Source organism: Capricornis sumatraensis, chromosome 2 (genome assembly GCF_032405125.1).
Source record: "Capricornis sumatraensis isolate serow.1 chromosome 2, serow.2, whole genome shotgun sequence".
Classification (NCBI taxonomy): domain Eukaryota; kingdom Metazoa; phylum Chordata; class Mammalia; order Artiodactyla; family Bovidae; genus Capricornis; species Capricornis sumatraensis.
The window spans coordinates 45524697-45530224 of NC_091070.1; the positions used below are offsets into that span (position 1 = coordinate 45524697).

The window sequence follows — 5528 nt, forward strand, 5'->3', positions numbered from 1 at the left end:
TGGGTAGAAAAGACTTTGATCCCAGAATTCTAGGGCCAGTCATGTTCTCATTCGCATGAGAAGGCAATGGAGAAACATTTCAGATGCCCAAGTTCTCAGAATTATGGGAACTTTGCCACCTTTTTGATGCAATCCCTTGAAGAAGCCCTTGGGTTGAATGAGGAACAACAACAACAACAAAAGGATCTGTGGAACTGTAACAAATAAAAAGTATCTTACATCATTGAAACCTCTACAATTTGGCACTGTTCATGTAGCATTCATTTATGTCAATAAAATTTTGTGAAAATGTGAGAAATAATTTTCCAAAACTGTACCTTCCAACAGAACTTTTCTGAGATAAATATTCTCTGGGCTGTTAAGGTATCTATTACTATCCATATGTGACAGTTGAGCACTTTATGAGGAAAAAGTCAGTGACTACTATGCAGAGTTGAAATGCAATAAAAAACAAACTATGATGGCTCTGAACCTTTAAAACTATAGTCACTTCTTTAGATGGTAATGAAGAAATGTTTATCCAAAGTCCAGCAATTTCTTTGCTTCATTTCTTGTTCTTTGATTAAAGTCAGGTATAATTTATCTATCTATTAATATCTATCTATCTCTTATCTATGTCTGTCAATATATTAATGGTTGTAATAATTTTCACTCAAGTTTAATGGTAAATAGATACACTTGGTGGTAAGGCTTTAGGTAAATTTTAAATATTTCAAATATGATGATTTTAAAAATGAATGTTGACCTTTTAAAACAGATCATTGTAAACAATAACCCTGTATAAGAGACAGCAAAAGAGACACAGATGTATGGAACAGTCTTTTGTACTCTGTGGTAAAAGGCGAGGGTGGGATGATTTGAGAGAATAGCATTGAAACATGTATATTATCATATGTGAAACAGATCGCCAGTCCAGGTTTGATGCATGAGACAGGGTGCTCAGGGCTGGTGCACTGGGATGACCCAGAGGGATGGGATGGGGCAGGGAAGTGGAGGGGGGTTCAGGATGGGGAACACATGTATCCCCATGGCTGATTCATGTCAATGTATGGCAAAAACCACTATGATATTGTAAAGTCATTAGCCTCCAATTAAAATAAATTTTAAAAAAGGACTAAAAAAAATGGTCATTATGGTAAAAAACACAAAATGAAACAACATAGAAGTAACTTCTAAGAAGTAGGATATGTTCTTAGAAAGAATTGTGGTCCTTTTTAATTTAATTCTCACAGGATTTAGTTGTATGTCTTACGAGATTTTCCTTATGTTGCTTTGTATGGCACTCGGTCTTTATTGTTGTGGTTGTTCAGTTGCTAAGTCATGTCCTGCTCTTTTTGACCCCATGGACTGCAGCACAATAGGCTCCTCTGTCCTCTACTATCTCCCAGAGTTTGCCCAAATTCATGTTCGTTGAGTCAGTGATGCTATTTAACCATCTCATCCTCTGCCACTCTCTTCTCCTTTGCCTTCAAGCTTTCTCAGCATCATGGTCCTTTTCTAAGAGTTGGCTCTTTGTGTCAAGAGGCCAAAGTATTGGAGATTCAGCTTTAACATCAGTCCTTCCAATGAATATTTAGGGTTGATTTCCTTTAGAATTGACTAGTTTGGTCTCCTCGCAGTCCAAGGGACTCTCCAGAATCTTTTTCAGCACCACAGTTCAGAAGCATCAGTTCTTTGATGCTCAGGCTTCTTTATGATCTAACTTTCAAATTTGTTCATAACTTTTATAAACTTGTCTAATTGTCTACTGCTAGATCTTGAGCTCATTGAGAATGAGCTGCATCTTATTCACAGGACATGCTGCTGCTGCTGCTGCTAAGTCACTTTAGTCATGTCCGACTCTGTGCGACCCCATAAATGGCAGCCCACCAGGCTCCCCCGTCCCTGGGATCAGGCAAGAACACTGGAGTGGGTTGCCATTTCCTTCTCCAATGCATGAAAGTGAAAAGTGAAAGTGAAGTCGCTCAGTTGTACCCGACTCTTCAAGACCCCACGGACTACAGCCTACCAGGCTCCTCCATCCATGGGATTTTCCAGGCAAGAGTACTGGAGTGGGCTGCCATTGCCTTCTCCAATTCACAGGACATAGGAAGCTCTAATTCTTATATATGGTAGGGGTACTTCTTATGTTACCTAATCCTGTGCTTTGAGGATTATAGACAACACATTAGATATCAAGCTTGTTTTTAAAAATATTTATTTCTTTGGTTGTGTTGGGTCTTAGTTGTGGGACTTGGGATCACGTGGAATATTTCATTGCAGCACACAGATTCTATAGTTGTGGCTCTGTAGTTGTGGCACATGGGCTTAGTTTCTCTGTGGCATGTGGGATCTTAGTTCCCCAACCAGAGGTTGAAATCACATCCCCTGCATTGCAAGGTAGATTCTTAATCACTGGACCAACAGGGAAGTCCTGATATCAAGTTTAACTGACATTCTCTTTTGGAAATTAAACTGTCTGTTTGATAACTCTCAAGGTCAGAAATCTTATCAGCATTGCCCATCTATAAATAACTCATAATTTGGTGATCATGACTTATTTTTAGAGTATATAAACAATACTTATTTTAGCTCTACCACTATAGCTACGTACCCTTTGGTAAACACATAATTAAAGCTTTAGTTTCTTTGTTTATAAGTGGGGACAGTAACATCCTAATTCTTATTATTGTTGTGAGGATAAAAAGAGCAACTACATAATTATTCACATATAGCATGTACTCAATGACTGTTAGTTGCTATCTTTCTTTTCAGAAGAGGACCAGGAGTATAGCATAAACAGCATTAATCTGGAGGTGTAGTTCTAAACCTAGCTCTTCTTATCAGTGGCTGGGCAACTGTGGAGAAACTGGTTTTCTTTCCTGGGTTTAATTTCTTCTTGTAAAATGAAAAGAAGGGAATAAATGATCCCAAAGGGCCTTTTTGAATCAGTCACTCTGTGAATTTGTAATCAGAATAGTTAGTACAGTTAGCTGAATAAAATAAATTTAGGTTGAAAACTGATTGATTTAAATTACCTTGATTGTGTCTATTAGTGGATATCCTAGGATAACTGTGGAGAAAGCAATGGCACCCCACTCCAGTACTCTTGCCTGGACAATCCCATGGATGGAGAAGCCTGGTGGGCTGCAGTGCATGGGGTCTTGAAGAGTTGGACACGACTGAGCAACTTCACTTTCACTATTCACTTTCATGCATTGGAGAAGGAAATGGCAACCCACTCCAGTGTTCTTGCCTGGAGAATCTCAGGGACGGGGGAGCCTGGTGGGCTGCCGTCTATGGGGTCGCACAGAGCTGGACATGACTGAAGTGACTTAGCAGCAGCAGCAGCAGCAGGATAACTGTAACGGCTTCCCTGGTAGCTCAGTTGGTAAAGAATCTGCCTGCAATGCAGGAGACCCTCGTTCAATTCCTGGGTCAGAAAGATTCCCTGGAAAAGGGATAGACTACCCACTCCAGTATTCTTGAGCTTCCCTGGTAGCTCAGCTGGTAAAGAATCTGTCTGCAATGTGGCAGACCTGGGTTTGATCCCTGGGTTGGGAAGATCCCCTGGAGAAGGGAACTGCTACCCACTCCTGGCCTGGAGAACTCCATGGACTGTATAATCCATGGGATCACAAAGAATTGGACACGACTGAGCGATTTTCATTCACTCACTCACTAGGATGACTGTTCTTCCTTGTTTATTTTGACAGTATAAACTTGGCCTAAAAATATATATTTTTTCTTTCTTTGTTCCTTTTATCCTTCCTTAACCCCCATCAGATTTTCCTGACCTATTCATTTGATGTTCTGTTGATCTTCTGAATTAGGATAAAATTTTGTTACTCTAAACCTGTCTCTTTCTGATATGATTTAAAATAGAACCCACCACTTTGAACAATCCCCGACTGGAATAAGAAGATCCTCATAAACCCTGCCTTCTTACAGGGTTTACATGGGACCTCATTCTGTAGATTTCATTATTTCTTCTTGTGCTTTTTAAATTATTATTAGTTTTTAACAAAAAAGAAGGAGAAAGAAAATTATCATCCCCTCAGGCATTTCTTAGTTACGGTAATGGAAGTTTAACTATTGGTAGAGACTTTATGGGATTTTGAAATAGTTTTAGTGTTTATTCAAACTACCCCCTATCAAAAAAGGTAACCTTTGCCACAGATTTAATAACAGTTGTTCAACTCAGTTATGTAAACACTTGCCACTTTTGATTTTTCTGCAGTATTATTGAATTTAAAAATGCACTTTAGCATACTAAAGATAAAAGTTATCCTATCTAGAAGCATAATATAAAAGTAAGAGATAATAGAGAAAATACCTGTCTTTTAGATATGTAAACAATCTAATTTTCACCTTCAGTTATCAGTTGCATGTAGGTGAGGTGAGGTGAGGTGAGGTGAAGTTGCTCAGTCGTGTCCGACTCTTTGCGACCCCGTGGACTGTAACCTACTAGGCTTCTCTGTCCATGGGATTCTCCAGGCAAGAATACTAGAGTGGATTGCCATTTCCTTCTCCAGGGGATCTTCCTGACCCAGGGATCGAACCTGGGTCTCCTGCATTGGAGGCAGATGCTTTAACCTCTAAGCCGCCGCACATATACTAAAATTGGAACGATACAGAGAAGATTAGCATGGCCCCTGCGCAAGGATGACATGCAAATTCATGAAGCGTTCCATATCAGCTGCATGTAATTGTGTAAAAAATGAAGTTAGCTGAAGTCAAGTCTGCTAAGCTATTGTATACTTTGGCTGTAATACCTGGTATTTGTAAAATTTGTTATGTGTTATTTTAAAGATGGGGGTCTCCCTGCATCAGCTGTTGTTATCTGGCACAGTGAACTATGGCATCTGTTCTTGAGCTAAAAGATATTGATATCCTTTAGTCCAGATAAGGAGAAGGAGGGCCACACCACACTGTCTATTCATCTGCATTATGTTGTTGTTGTTGTTCAGTCACTAAGTTGTGTCTGACTCTGTGACCCCTGTCTTTCACTATCTCCTGGAATGTGTTCGGATTCATGTCCATGGAATCAATGTGGCTATCTAACCATGTCATCCTCTGCTCCTCATTTCTCCTTTTGTAATCTTTGTCAGCATCATGATCTTTTCCGGTGAGTCAGCTCTTTGCATTAGGTGGCCAAGGTACTGGAGCTTCAGCTTCAACATCAGTTCTTCCAAAGAATATTTAGGGTTGATTTCCTTTAGGATTGACTGGTTTGATCTGCTTGAAGTACAAGGGATTCTCAAAAGTCTTCTCCAACACCACAGTTCAACAACATCAGTTCTTTGGCACTCAGCTTTCTTTATAGTCCAACTCTTATATCCATACATGATTACTGGAAAAAGAGCTACTACATAGTTTTGACTATGTGGACCTTTATTGAAAAAGTGATGTCTCTGTTTTTTAATATATGCTAGTAAAGTAATGCTCAAAATTCTCCAAGCCAGGCTTCAGCAATAGGTGAACCACAAACTCCCTGATGTTCAAGCTGGTTTTAGAAAAGGCAGAGGAACCAGAGATCAAATTGCCAA

The 5528-nt window shown here is 39.5% G+C and overlaps 1 pseudogene; it reads left to right on the forward strand.

Moving 5' to 3' along the window:
- Window positions 1-4581: 4581 nt before the first annotated feature.
- LOC138074673 (U6 spliceosomal RNA) lies at window positions 4582-4679 on the forward strand (annotated as a pseudogene).
- The last annotated feature ends 849 nt before the right edge of the window (window positions 4680-5528 follow it).